Here is a 16,275-nt window from a genome sequence, read left to right as displayed (position 1 = left end):
CATTGGCACCGTCATGTCTGGTGATGCAGGTGTGACACCCTTACGGCACCCCGAGCCAATTTGGCTACTTCTGGTTTGGTTCGGGTCAATGACGACCCAACAGATTCAGTTTAGCCACAGGTTGGACCATTGACTCAGTTTCACATACTAGGCCTGAGTCGACCAGTTTTTGGGTCCTGGTCTCAGTTTTGGGCTCCTAGGCCCAATTTATGATCTTAGGTCTAATTTTCAAGTTCAATTATCCATTGCGCAAATTGTCTGACTTGAAAATTAACTTCCAAAAATATCAAATTAATTTTAATTAATTTGATTAATTTAATTTTACTTTATAAAACTTAATTTTCTAAAAATCACTTAGATTTTCCAAATTAATTTTTCAAGAAATTCTTTAATCAAATTCTCTAGTTGAGCAATTCTTACGACCACATAATTTAATTCCACATCGAATAAATCGACTCAAATAAATTATTCCTAAAGTAGTAGAATTCTCTAATGATTTAAATGCAATCCGATCGAGCTTTTGTTGAGCTAGTGGAGGGACCAATTAGACATATACAATTAGGCTCTAGTGATTGCAATTATATCCAAAAGCATCATTCCCATAATTTGCAACTACTTAATCATGGAGTCAGTCTATAAGAAGTACCATGATTGAAAAATCCTTATTGTATACTCTTTACGAAAGCAATTTATCCAACTTCGTTGTCCAATGACCTAGTCATGTGTGTGTTACCCTTATAAGATATTATTGATTCCTTTTAGTTAAATTCGTTCACTCAATACAATTCTATTTTGTCTCATTGTCACCATTGTTTCTTCTTAATGATTAATATGATCACTGTCAACAAATGACTGTAATAAATTGCTCATTCGAGAGCAAGCAATCCTTGGCCACGTTCCATATTTATCAATCCACACAATGCTAATGAGAGGATATCATTAACTCTATAATTAAGCTATGAATTTTGCTGTTGCTAGTAAAGCCATGCCATGCACAACTCATGTACCCAACATACCGGTTATGGGCTCGGTCATCTTTAGAGCATATGCCCCCACTTATATCAAAGCAGATGAGTTGCATATGTCACGGGTTAAAGTTCAAAGCCTATGACCATCACACCAAATACATCTGATGGAGGTCTATTGTTTAGATGGGGATCATTTGGCCCACAAGAATTGGCCTGATTCAAGGAACTATTGGAGAAGCTAGTCAGATTGAAGCCTGGTTGGCCTGATAGTTAAGATATGGCAACTTAGGCAATTATGGTAACTAATCTTAAAAGATAGAGGGAATCATATCTTGTAAAGATTAGATAGGTTTTGATATGGCATATCTTGTAAATCCCTTAAATCTGGGATATGGTTAATCTCATCCGTCAATGTAAATGTATCTTGACCATCGGTTTTGGGGGAGCTCAACTAAACAGATAGCCTCGCCCTCATTTGTACTCACTCCATTACATTGTTTCATTATTCTTTGTGAATAAGAGAATAGAGAGCATTTACTCAAACACTTTGTGTGCGTCCCTTTCTGTTATTTTTTTGGTTGCTTCTTTTGGCATAAATCGCTCCCGCTCTACAATTGTGCCTTGGAGGAGTTCTTAAGGAATCCTTACTCGAGTAAAGGCTAACTTAGGCGAGTTTGAACGAGCGAATTGCCTAAGGTCGTACAGATTATGAGATGAAAGGTTTAGCCCCGTGATAAGAGGTATCAAAGCTATTGGCTCAAAGGCACCGTTGGGATGTCGAAAAAAGAGTTCGAACAAATATGGGCTAAAAAGTATTTGAGGGAGATAATGTCGGTAGTAGAGGTACGCGTGGGTAAACTTGAGGAGTCCATAGAGGACGCAAGAGAGCCAAACAATGTGCTTGGGGAAGGCATTGAGGACTTGAGGGAGCAGTCCAAGGACTTTGTGACCATGTGTCTCACTTTCTAAAGGGATAACGTGCAAGAGCTGTTAGATTCCAAAATGAAGAAGCTGACAGAGAGGAATGATACTCTCGAAGCCATGGTAAAGGCTTTGAAGGAGGAAATAATGGCCACGACGAAGGCTTTGAGCACAAGAATATAGGAGCTCGAGGGAGAGCTGGCCTTGTGCCAAGCAGCCGTGGGGAAAGGAGTGTCAAGTGTAGCACTCAGTAACGAGTATATCCCAAAGCCAAAAGAGTTTGTAGGGACAAGGTCTGCATGCGATGTGGACAATTTCTTATGGAGGATGAAAAATTACTTTCGTGCCAAAGGCATCGTAGATGATGCGAGTAAGGTAAATACTGTTTCATTATTTTTTACTGATATTGAGCTTTTATGGTAGAGAGGTAGGGCCATAGATAAAAGGCAAGGTGACATTGGAACATAGCAAGAGTTCCAATGTGAGTTGAAGGGACAGTTTTACCCAAAGTTTACCGAGGAAGAAGCTCGGGCAAAGTTGCAAGGGATAACGCAATGGGGCATAGTGGGGAAGTATGTTCGAGAGTTCAAGGAACTCATGCTTCAAGTTTCAGATGTGACCGAGAAAGAAGCATTGCTTGTTTTTCAAGAGGGATTGAAGCCGTGGGTCAGACAGGAGGTGGAACAAAGAGGAGTCCAAAAGCTGTTGGAAGTCATGACGATAGCGAAATCCATGGTTAAGCTTGGTTTAGGGAAAGACAAACTTGGGTCTTCCAAGTCCAAGGAAAGGGGCGTATGTGAAGGGAATCAGAAGGAAGACAAAGATGATGGCAATGGCAACAGTAACAATGGTGGTAATGGGAAACCACGAGTTGGGAAGAAGAAACCCAAGAGGAAAAGGGACAAGCTGAAATGCTTTCTCTGCAATGGTCTACATATATTGAAGAAATGTCCGAAGAAATCCATGCTTAAGAAGAAGCCAGTGGACAAGCCCTTGGGACTTGGTTCGAGCACAAGGGGTGTTGAAACCAAGGAGGCCGAAAGCGAGAAGAAGCTAATGGAGTGCTTCTTGTGTCATAGTCCGTATAGGTTACGAAAGTGTCTGCGAAAGTCTGTCATCGAAGGGAACGATGGAGCAGACAATGAGCACACGAAGCTTGGTTCGAGCAAGGGAAGAGACGAAGCCAAAAGGGCAAGGATGAATAAGTCTGTCATCAAAGGGAACGATGGAGCAGACAAGGAGCTTAAGAAGCTTGGTTCAAGCAAGGGAAAAGCAAAAACCAAGAGGGCAAAGAGGAGCAAAAAGAAATGAGTAAAGTGCTTCTTATGTCGTGGTCCGCATGAGTTATGGAACTGTCCAAAGCAAGCCATAGTTAAAGGAAAAGGCAACGTCTGAGCATTGTGAGTCATCAAAGGGGCTTCAACCCAATGAAGAGGTAAGTTTATCATCGAACTTAGAGGAAAAAGTTGCGATGAAAATAGTGAAACTGGGACCAATGAGGCTTAAGTCAAGTGAAGCGTCGGAGTTGGTCGAGTCATCGACAAGGCTTCCACCTATGGGAGAGGTGAGCATCGGACTTTAAGGAAAAAGAAGTGATGCAAGTGGGACAGTTAACCTGAGTAAATGCAAAGGTACATTCCGAACACTTTAATAGTGTGTTGCATTCTAACTTGTTGACTTGGCAAGAACGTGGGGGCCCTTTCGAAGTTCTTGAGCAGAGAGGCCCAGAGACTGTGGGTAAAGAGAAGCCAAGTGTTGTGAATCACGAGGATTATATTCGAGGGGAGTTAGAATTTAGGTAAGGGAGTGACATAACTCCTTTTTGGCGAGATGTACAAACCAGTAGGATGACTCAAGTTAAGAAGCGATAGAAGCCGAGGCAAAAGTCCCGAAGGAAGGGAAAAACTAAGGCATCAAGTAGAGATCAAGGTGAATCAAGTCAGTGCTATTCGGAAGTCACAACAAGGATGTTGTGAGAATGGGTGGGGGAGAATGTCATGGGTCAGAGTTCAAAGCCTGTGACCATAGCACCAAATGCATCCGATAGGGGTCTGTTATTTAGATGGGGATCATTTGGCCTAGGAGAACTGGCCCGATTTAAGGAACTATTGGAGAAGCCTGTCAAATTAAAGCCTAGTTGGCCTAATAGCGAAGATATGGAAACTTAGGCAATTATGGTAACTAATCTTAAATCTTGTAAAGATTAGATAGGATTTGATATGACATATCTTGTAAATCCCTTAAATCAGGAGATATGGTTAATCTCGTCCGTCGATGTAAATGTATCTTGACTGTTGGTTTTGGGGGATCTCAACTATAAATAGAGGGTCTCCCCCTCATTTGTACTCACTCTATTACATTGTTTCATTATTCTTTGTGAATAAGAGAATAGAGAGCATTTACTCAGACACTTTGTGTGTGTCCCTTTCTGTTGTTCTTTTGGTTGCTTCTTTTGGCATAAATCACTTTCGCTCCACAATTGGTGCCTTGGAGGAGTTCTTAAGGAATCCTTACCCAAGTAAAGGCTTACTTAGGCGAGTTTGAACAAGCAAATCGCCTAAGGCTGCACGGATTGTGAGACAAAAGGTCTAGCCCTGTGACACATATGCATGGTAAATCACACCATGAACGTCACAAGTGAATTAATTCATCTTTGGTCCAGTCCAATGTATCATTCTACAAATGAATACATCTATGTCTCTACTCGTGGAGTCAACTACTGTAATAGCCAAGACTAGTCATCTCCCCAATTAGAATTGTAGATGACATAATAATTCTTCTCAGTATTTGAATCAAATATTCACTTTGATTCTTTTATGGTATTACAGACCCATTTAGATTATCTACTGAAGTCAGTTATCTTTCTCGTAATGTAAACATTCTTTACAATGCCACTTATCTTCAGTTTGAACTTTAGACAATCAATGAGCTAATATTTGCTTGTCATAATTTTTCTATGCATGCAAAATATAAAAGACAGAAAATACAAAAGACATAATAGTAAAATGTGAAATTAACTTTATTTATTTATTCATCGTTCAAATCAATAGAAAACAATTACATGTTTACTACAATATGGACACATTTCCCAATAGAATCTACCTACCATAGACAGTTGTTTTACGTCCCAGTTACATAACTGAGATCGGACCTTCTCAACCATAAACTATATCGTAGAAGTAGTGATTCTTTTATGGAATAATGGAACTCCTAGATATTTCCCTAACTCTTGGACCTTCTAAAAACCCAGCAGTTGACTTATTGTATTACTTAGATTCTCTTCCACTTCTTTAGAGAAGAAAATGTTGGTTTTCCTTGCATTAACACGATGGCTTGAGAAGCTACAAAATTGATCGAGAAATTTTTTTGACAATAAGCTATGTTTTATGTCAACTTTTAAGAAAAGCACTAGATCATCTAAAAAAAAGTGATAACGTTATCCCTGTTCTTGACATCCTAATAGGACTCTAATCACTAGAATTTATGGTTGTTTCAATGTTTTGCCCTAATCATTCCATGCAAAGCATAAATATATAAAGAGAGAGGGCATCCCTGCTTTACTCATCTCGTAGGCCGAAACTTCTCAGTAGGAACCCTATTCCACATAGTGGAGGTTGAAATAGCTGATAGAATTACTTTTCGTAAATAACTTGGAATATTGGCTGCTTGAATAGTGTTATCAATGAAATCACATTCTGTCTTAAGCTTTTTCTAAGTTAATCTTAACTGCTATCCACTTTTTACTCTTTCCTTGCATAGAGTGGACGACTTCTTATGCAATGATGATATTATTTGATAAGTTTCTTCTAGCGATGAACCTGACCTGTTCTTGTGAAATAATTTTGGGAAACACAATTTTATATATGTTGGCTATAATTTTCATCATTAGCTTATAAAGGATAGTACAAAGGCTGATAGGTCGAAATTGAGAGATTTCTTCTAGTTGCGTAATCTTTGGAATAAGGAAAATGAGTGTATTATTAAGTTCTTGGTTGATAAGTTTCCCATTGAAAACTCCTTTAATCCATTCACAAATTACACCCTCAATACTATCCCATTGATTCTAAAACAAAAAGGCATGGTAACTATCAGTTTCGGGTGCTTTTAAAGGAGTCAGCTAAAAAAGTGTCATTTTAATTTCATCATTTGAGACCTCTTTTCCTAAAAAGTCTCTGTCACTCTATTCCATTTGAAGGAAGCAATTATTAGGCAATTCCCCCATCGATTTGGCTTTTCTTCATTCAACTTGCGAAAGTAATTAACTACTGTTAATTGTATTTCATCTGGATTATATAGCTAATCCCTATGGCAATTGCGTAGAGCATTAATACAGTTAATCTTCCTTTTATGCATTGTTCAACTATAAAAGAACTTTGTGTTTCTATCCCTTAGTTTGAGCTAATTGCACCTAGATTTTTGTTTCCAAAGCATTTCCTCATAAGTAAGAACCTCTTCAAGTTCCTCTCTAATACCCATCTCTTTCCTGAATAAGGGATCCAAAGTTTACTTCTCTTGCTCCTTTTGGACCCAGCTCAAGGATTTTAAATTTTTTTGTTTACGGATCCCAATATGCCCATACACATTTTTATTCCAATCTTTGAGACCCATGGTAAGTTTGTCTAACATATCGCACATATCTCCATTATACCTCCAGATTCTCTTAACGATACTTGAGAAATTCTGATGTTGTGTCCAACTAGCCAAGAACCTGAAGGGACGTCTTTTAGGTAAATTAAAATCTAGGCAAAGTTTTATGAGAAAAAGCCGATTATCAGATTTGATTTTTACTAAATGCGTGATCAGACACTTTAGAAAGTTTTGAATCCATTCTATGTTCCCCATAGCTCGATCGAGCCATTCAAAGACCCCTCCTCTTTTCCAATTGAAAGAAGGTCATCGAAACCTTAAATCATGTAAATTATTAGACTCAACAAAATCGCCAAAATGCAAACAACAACTACCTATGGAATCACCAACTTTCTTATCAAAAGTAGACAAAATAGCATTAAAATCGGCTAATACCATCCAAGGGGTCAAACCATTAGGTATAGTTTCCTTTTGGACCTCCTATAGTGCTTTCCTCTCCATGCTTTTGAGATAGCTATAACAGCCCGTTTTCAGTAGTGTCGAAAACAATGGTTTAGGACCACAATTCTAAAAAAAGAGTTATATTTTATCATTTTAATGTCTTTGGGATTATATTAAGTTCGTATTAAAGTTTCATTAAGAAATTTTTAAGTTTACATTGTTAATTAAGTAAAAATGGCTAAATTGTAAAAAGTGTAAAATTTGAGTTTAGTTAAAAGGGGTGTAATGGCTATGAAATCTTAAACTAAAGGACTTGAATGGTAGATAGACCATTGAATGAGTTAGAAGATATTCATGGACAAGCTTTTATTGAAATTTTGATAATTTTTAAAGGATAAAATGGTAAATAAATAATTAAAAGAAAAATTAAGCAAATAAAGATGAGACAAGTCATCATGTTCTTCCTTTCATTTATTTCAACCAAAAATCACGATTTTTATAGGGTTTGAGCATTTGACTAGGCTTTCATCTTGCATATAAGTGATTTCGAGTCTCATGTTTAATGATTTTTAAGTTTTTTTAGTTTGTTTTAGCTTAATCTAGCTAACCCGGGGATTAATTTACAAAAATGATAAAGGTTGAGGGACTTTCATGAATTTTTTGAATGGTTTTTTATTTTAGTTGATAGATTATGAATCTTTGTTGAAAAATAAACAAGTTCTGGTTAAATGGTTTTGATGAATTTTGGAATTAGGGGTTAAATTGTTAAAGGTGTAAATATATAGGTTTTATTATGAATTTTTCATAAATATGAGTTTCTTTAACGTCTCTTACAACATGGGTTAATTTGGATTTAGGTTAAAATGGTTAGATTTTAAGTTATAAGCTTAAGGACTAAATTGTGAAAAGTCAAAGTATTAGAGGTAAATTTGTGATTTTGCATAAATATGAGTTATGGATTAAATTAAATTCTAGAAGTACTTAATTGAATGAAATTATTTATTTAGATCAAGGTAAATCATAATTGAACCTAAATCGAGGAAAAATTAAGGCTTCGGATTAGTTCGGTATTACTACGCCCCTAACTATCGAGGTAAGTTCGGATGAACTTTAATCGTTTTAATGTTAACTAAATTAAATGTTTACTATGTTGTTTTAATGTAAATGAATCAATATATGAATATATTCATGCTATGATGAATTGACGAATATCAAGTCCCGGTTGAACCTTAAGAATTCTTAGGATACGAATGACATGTCATTAGAGATTTCATGTTTCGAGTGCTAGTTTTGAATGTCCTACCTATGACTGAAGTCCTGCATTTGTTGTGGATTCTCCACAGCTCGTGTGAGTAGCATCGTGTAGCTTACATTCTGACCATTTCACAGCTCGTGTGAGCATTGATGTAAAGGAAAGATTACGGTTTTATGTAAAGGCACATTGTGTGTGAGCTTTCCTGAGTATCCTATGTAATTCTAGATGGTTCAACGGGTAAGAAAAGGAAATGAAATGGTAAGTATGTGAATGGATTGAATCATGTCTCATGGAAAGGATTTATGGGCTAAATGATGTATTTACCTATGGAATTTACTCATCTTATGGTTGATTACATTTGAATTATGAACAAGCATGCTAACTTGTGAGTTGGTGATGTTATATAGGCTGTTACTAAGCTTGTGGCATTTATGATGATTTATGATTAATCTTCAAATTGTATAAATGACATGGTAAGTTATGTTTTAGTTTATACGAGCTTACTAAGCACTCGTTACTTACGTAGTTTCTTTCCTTTGTTTTATAGTTTTATTGAAAGCTCGATCGGTTAGAAGCTCTTCTGAGACCTATCACACTATCCAACAATTAATTCAGTAGTTTTTTAATATTTTGGCCAAGGTTTATAATGGCATGTATAGGGTAATTTGTAATGACTATTTTATAATGTGTTAATTGGCATGTATAAGTTTTGGTAAGATATGTTGGTTTGGTACACTTTGATGCCTTATTAAGTTATGTCATTTTGGTTACTTTAAAGTTCTTGTTTATAAGGTTCTTTTGTCTTGTTGATGATGGCTTGAAAATGGTTACTTGTGACATGTTTTGGTACATATTTGAACTAAGGCATTATGTTTGAAAAATGACGATATTGACATGTTTAGGTAAATGATGTTTCAATGAAATTGTGGTGCCTTTGAATGGCATATTGGTTAGGCGAAATGAGTTGTTTGAAATGGCATGATTAGGTGTATTTGAATGATGCTTAAGTCCTTTGAAAGTGTGCATAAATGGAATGGTTAGTTATGCATGAATTGGTCATGAAAAGGCTTGATTTTAGGTAAATCTTGGGTTCACACGGTCTGAGACACGGGTTGCCACATAGCCTGGTGATACGGCCGTGTGTAATCTAAGAATTCTTAGTTTTCCAAGTTAGTGAGTTACACGACCTAGCACACGGCCTGGCACACGGACATGTGGGCATCTCAATGAGTTACATGGGTGAGGACACGAGCTTGGACATAGTCGCGTGTCTCTTGTTAGATTGTTACATGGCCTGGGGAGATTTCACACGGCCGTGTGACCCTTGTTTTCCAATTTTTACAACTTTTTCTTAAAACTTATGTTTTGTTTCAAATTAGTCCCGAATTGCTTCAAAGCTATTTTTAGGGCATCAAAGGCTCAATTTAGGGACAAAATGTATGTGTATGATTGGTTTATGATATGTTTAGTTTATTTTAATATTATGATGTTAAATGTTTTTTATTGTACGATAATGCTCCGTAACCCTAATCCGGCGATGGAGATGGGTTAGGGGTGTTACAACTGTCATACACAAAGGTGACTAAAATAGCTTGCATAAGAACACCATAATATATTTTTGCTAAGATAAACTGGGTATGATTTTGAATAATTTCCGGATGAATCGTAGCTTCTGGCTTCAACTAAATGCGATGATTGAAAACCAAATTTTGTAATAATATCATCTGTCTTTCCACCACTAACCTTTGGCTCCAAAAGGCTAACAATATTCAGTTTGTGCTCCACATTATTTTCTTTAAGAGTGCGAGGAAATTTCACATTCGCACAACTTTGACAAATCCAAACAAATATGGATAAATTAAAGTTCAACATTATTATTTTAATAAAATTGAAAAGCAGTAAAACAAACCCAATTTAATGCCGCAGATTTTCATGATTTCTTGGATTTGTATCCGGCTTATCAATAAGCTTGCTTATCAATTCTTGCTTGAACTGGTCCTATAGTAACGCCACTATATTATTGACTAATTCAATCAAAGGTACTCTAGGAGGCAACACTTTAAAGAGGCTACCTTTATCCCTTATAATTTTTTTAGCATACTTTCACATATATTCAATTTGGTCCTTATCACTATAAACCAGTCTAAATTAAATCAATTCAGCTCATTTCACCACATCATCACATAACATATCCTATTTTAGTCTAATTTAAGGTCAATTCCATGATTATTTCAATTTGCAATTATAGCAATTAAACTTTTACCTCTTTTATGATTTAATCATTTTACCTTAATTGGTCACTAATTCGACAAAATTACACATCCAAAACCTAATTTACTTATATAATAACTCCTTATAAATATTTACAGGCTCGATTTATGAAAATGAGGTCTCAATACCTTATTTTCCAAAACCACTAACTTTAGGTACGCACTACTTGTATCTTGACTAACTAACAATTAATAAAATCTATCAAATCAAAATTTATCATAATATTATACTTAACTCTTAAATTTTAATTACTAATGTTTGCGAACTCCCTCACCGGAATTTTGATCTCGAAACCACTATTTTTGATGTCGTAGAAAAATAGACTATTACAAAAAGTGTCAAATTCGGAGGGCTAAATGCATATTTGATCCTTGTAATTATAACTAATTATAAACACATAATATTATTTATATAATTATATTTTGCACTTTTTAATAATATATAATTTATATTTAATTATGTGTTTGAAAGTCAAATTGATAGAATGTGTAAGTATTAAGGATTATGTGTCATTATACTGATTAGAAAAAGGCTACATCATCACTTTTGTTAACCAAAGAGTAATCAAAATAAAAACGATCAAAAAAAATAATTTAAAACATTAGTGACTAGATTAAAATTTTAATGAGAGAGTAATTGTTGCGTGAGTAATTATTCTCCTTAAACAAATGTCCCCAAAATAGATTCTTTAAGGTCAACAAAAATATCATCAATCAATCAAAATCTCATTCTGATCACTATAGCTATAGCTAAGGCTAAGGCTACCACTCCTGGCTTTTGCAAACTCATGTACTATCATTGTTCTTTAATTTTGAGGTATTAACTTAGTCAGCTCTTGAGGATGCTTTGATCACTCATCTTCCAGGCTTTTTTGGCATTTTCCTTTCAAACCACAGTTCGGGGTATTCCCTGATTCAACTTCTCACTGCAATAGTTTCATGTTTTCTTCTTGTTTCCTTTAGTGTAGGACTTGTAATATTTGGTGGTCAAACTTTTTCTTTTTTCTTTTTTTTTTTTTGCTTGAAGGTATGTGAATATCGATAAAAGTAATGGAAAGAATTTGTTTTACTGTTTTGTGGAATCTGAAAGGAAACCATCAGAGGATCCAGTGGTTCTTTGGCTCAATGGTGGACCTAGATGCTCAGCTTTGATGGTTTTATTTACGAGCATGGTATTATTCTATAAACCATCTTCACCCAAAAAAAAGTTTCATTTCTATCTCATATTGTGTTATTTCTATTAAAAGTATTCTGTTTATCTGGGTTTTTTAGACTGCTGGAAATGTTTTATTAAACTGTAAGATTGATGAGTAGTGGAAGAAGGTAAACTAAAGTTGTGCAACTGCTTGACTTGGTCTTCCCCTAGATGCATCAGGGGTTTAGGGTTCCCAAAATTAACTTAGTTGTTCTATTTTTGTCCTTGATGAAAATTAAAGTGAGTCTATTCTGTGGCCAGTTGCATAATTTATTGAGGTTTCAATGGGTAAAAGTAAGGCATGGTATATTAGATTAAAGAGCAAACTAGTTCTTTCTGTTAAAAATTCCGTCCATTTCTATCGCTAAAAACTGGTAACAGTAAAAAATGAATGAAATTTTTAACAGGACTGATTTGCTCTTTGATATAACGTACAGGAACTAATTTGCCCATTTTTTTTTAGTAGAGGGGGAAATGCAAATTGACTCTTAGTATAATGACCTCCATGGTACTTTTACGGTTTCAATGTTTCATGTTATTTTTTATATGACAATGATGAATGCTGAAATGAATGCTGGTGGTACCTTATTCTTCTCAGTTGGAGGGTGCTGAGACAATTTATCAACTTATAGCACTTGTTTCTTATACTTTCTGCCAAGGCCTTTCAATTTTGAAGAAGCAAAGACAGAGGGAAGTATGCCCTACCTGCATATTAATCCATATAGTTGGTCCAAGGTTGTTATTTCTTAGTTACTTCAGCTTGATAGGAGAAAATAGATGATTGATTTGTTTATATTAATTTCCCCTATATTTCGGGGCTCCAACATTATATATTTAGATTCTCCTGTTGGGGTTGGACTTTCTTATTCTAAGAATCAAAGTGATTATGTGACCGGTGACCTGCAGACTGTCGCCAACACACATGCATTTCTTCTCAAGGTGAGAAGTAATGAAGATTGGTAACATACGTACTCATCGTTGCTTGAGCTCTTTACTTGATGAGATACTTAGTCTGTAAGTATCTATTGTGTAACAGTGGTTTGAGCTGTACCCCAAGTTCCTCTCAAACATGCTTTTTATTGCTGGAGAGTCATATGCTGGAATATATGTGCCTACTCTTTCTTATGAAGTAGTGAAAGGAATATCCTCATAATTTAGACTTTTTATAAGTTTTAGGATAAATCTAAACGTGAAGATATGAATCTTTCACAGGAATCGATGCTGTTACTCAGCCTGTTCTCAATTTCAAGGTACAAGCATTTCCGGAAACTATTTTGGTTAAAGTTTAAACGCATGCATGCCTTCTAACCACAATCTTATGTTTTAAAATGTAGGGATATTTGGTCGGAAACGGGTTTACTAATGTTGAATTTGACGGTAATTCTTTTGTTCCCTTTGCCTATGGAATGGACTTGATTTCAGATTACCTATATGAGGTACGTTAGCAGCTCCTGGAAATGATATACCGTGTTTTACACCTTTTGTGTTCTTAGCACTAGATTTCCATTAATGACTCCTTATGGAAGGTGCAAGTACTGAATGCAATTATTAGGTCTGAAATTTGTTGCAGTTGAAGTATCTGAACTTTCTATTTTACATTTTACTCGAACCAACAATTGCAAATGTCCAGTTATCTTACTAGTTTATTGTTGGTAAATGACATCTTATATTTTTCTTGGATCTCTGTTTGTTATTGGAAACAAATAGATTTAAACGCGATGTAAGCGTTAGAGTGAAAACAGGCCATGATTTTAATTCTTTTTCCTCGAAAAGCATAGTTTTTATAGTTGGAATTACATGCAGGAGGTTACAAATGAGTGTACGGGGAATTTCTATAATCCACACAATGATACTTGTGAAATGAAACTGGAAAAAGTTGATGAGGTAAGTGACTGGTTATTTGCTTATTTTACAATGACCTTTAGGGAAACTTTAGATAAGTTTAACTTGCATTCTTTTTTATTTGCTTCTGAACTTTTAATTAATTGCAGAACTTATGATATCTGAACATATACAATATTCTAGAACCATGTTATCATGACCCAGATGCTGCTGAGACTAAAGATGTTAAGATTAGACTACTTTCTAGCTTCTGGAAGTTAGGTGAGACTGACAAGCCTCTTGCTGTACTAAAAAGGATGTTTGGTCGTGCTTGGCCTTTTAGAGCCCCTGTAAGAGATGGTATAGTTCTGATGTGGCCAGAACTTCTTAATAGGCAAAGTGTTCCATGCACTGTAAGTCTAGCTTACTCTAAGTAGTTCAAATATTTCCTAAATGAAGTATGCTTACTTGTATCTTGTTTCATATGTGTTTTCTTTAAATACATTAATGGGCTATCATGTTGTTTTTATGCACCGCAATCCCGAAAACTAGTAAATACTAACATGGCCTTTGATATTGATAGAGCAACTCTTGTGATTACAAAAGAAATGCAACTTGTGTAAGATTTGAACAAATAGCTTGCTCTTTGTTTTATGCTTGCTTTTGCTTTCAGAAGATAGAGAAACTATGCTTGGATGCAAAAGCAAGGTTTAGATGACGTAAAAAGTAGAAGTAACTCTTCATATGAGCATATGCTTCATGTTCATATTATAAGCCTCATTCCACTTCTTATAATTGGAATAATTGAGCTTTTCTTTCCTCACAAATAAAATGGACTAAATAGACCTTACATCGTGAATAATTGTTTGATGATTAAAATTCTACTTTGTTACTAGTATCTGATTATGTTATCTGTTATTGTTTTTGGTCAATAACCATCAGTTGATGGACTTCATGTGCTCTTTTGTCAACTTCTTTGCTAAATTATTCCTTGTTTGCATCAGACTCGAATAACTAATGTGTATGATTCTTGTTTATTTTTATTTATGTCAACTTGTTCTCTTGAAAGTACTGATAAGTTATTTACTCAAAATTTCATATGAATCGTGTAGAATGATGAAGTAGCAACAGCATGGCTGAATGATGGAGCAGTTAGGAAAGCAATTCATGCAGAAGGGGTAAGCACTCTCAAATTGTTATCTCTCCAAGTTCCCCAAAATGGTAACTTTATGATCCCATGACTCCATAGGAGACTGTGATTGGTAAATAGGAGTTATGAATAGACAAAATCTTCTATCATCATGATGATGGTAGCATGATCAAGTATCACAAGAATCTTACTTCCAGGGGATATTGGGCACTCATATTCAAGTAAATCTCCAATTAATGTCGCATAACACTATAGTTAACTTCGGAAAATGTCACTTTTATGGTTTCCCAAAGTACTTTCTGGGGTAATGTAATCCAAGTGAAAACACTTAAGAGATTAATGGCTCGGAATGTTATATGCTGCTATCATACAATAATCAAAACTCTATGCATAAGAGTCCAAGCTATGAATCACAAAACAATGCATCAAGCTTGCAACTGCCTCCACTTAATGTCAGTTGAGTTTCAATATATTCTCTTATTGGTTATATTTGTTTCTCTTTGATCAAACCCCCGAGCATTGTATTTATATGAAGTTGCATCAAGAATGTAAGCTCTATATTTATTCGCAATCCTCCATGCGGTCAGTAGTTTCTCATAAGCGATCTGCATTGTACTTTTATGGCAGCGAGGATGATGATATGTGTGTTCCATTTACTGGGAGTGAAGCCTGGACTAGATCGATAGGATATAAGATAGTGGATGAATGGAGACCATGGATATACAATGGACAAGTTGCCGGGTACATTCGGTCACTTTTCTTCCCTTATTGTTATTTTCTCTCCCAAACTAATGCCCTTTCTGTTGTTTTGTGCAAATATGTAGGTATTTACAAGGTTATGAGAACAACCTGACCTTTTTAACCATAAAGGTACCCCCACAATGCTAGCATTGCTTTTGCTAATATTATATCTATAGTAGTAACTGTAAATTTCTGGGATTACCAATTTTGATGTATTGGTTTTCGGATTCCTTGTAGTGGTTCAGGGAGCAGGGCATACTGTGCCAGATTATAAACCTCAAGAAGCATTGTATTTTTACACCGGATTCCTGGCAGAGAAATCTATATGGGTTTGTTTTATCTTTTTTATTCAAGTTTAAGGTTTTAATTAGTTTAAGGAGAGTCAAACTGGTTGATTCGAGCACATCTCGTCCGCGGATGACTAGTCAAACTAAATGATAAAAAAATATTTTATTTAATTTAGTTATAAAAAGTATTTTTATTATATGCAAACTAAAAGTAAGTTGTTCGAAAACTATTTTTAAAATTATAATTCAGTTTGGTATGATTCATGAATAAGTTTTGAGTTGAGAGGTATTTGAATGATTACTTCTTGTTCACTATTGATCATTAACATCACCAACAAAATCTTTTTATTAATAAAAAGAATAATTAATACTTTTGTCACTGATTCATTACTTGTTAGTTTTCTAATTCTCATTCTTGAGATATAAGACTCTTTCACCACTAGTGAAATGAATTTTTTAAGGGGGTATTTTGGACTCTTAAAGTATTCTTTTTTAAATTCTCACAACTTGTTTCTTTACTAAGTCTTATCATCAACTACATTTCCTTTTTCTTCACCTTACCAACCATCACCTTTCGTCGTGTTCAGTGTTACCAAATTTGTTTCAGTCTTTCTCTTTGCCTTCTTCCAGTATATTTTG

At 35.2% G+C, this 16,275-nt stretch overlaps 1 pseudogene; it reads left to right on the top strand.

Annotated features, from left to right (window-relative positions):
• Positions 1 to 11,109: 11,109 nt before the first annotated feature.
• LOC108487617 (serine carboxypeptidase-like 20) lies at positions 11,110 to 15,907 on the top strand (annotated as a pseudogene).
• The last annotated feature ends 368 nt before the right edge of the window (positions 15,908 to 16,275 follow it).

The sequence above is a fragment of the Gossypium arboreum genome, chromosome 7 (assembly GCF_025698485.1).
Source record: "Gossypium arboreum isolate Shixiya-1 chromosome 7, ASM2569848v2, whole genome shotgun sequence".
In the NCBI taxonomy this organism is placed as follows: domain Eukaryota; kingdom Viridiplantae; phylum Streptophyta; class Magnoliopsida; order Malvales; family Malvaceae; genus Gossypium; species Gossypium arboreum.
The sequence above is the reverse complement of the archived record's forward strand: the minus strand, read 5'-3'. Positions and strand labels throughout refer to the sequence as shown.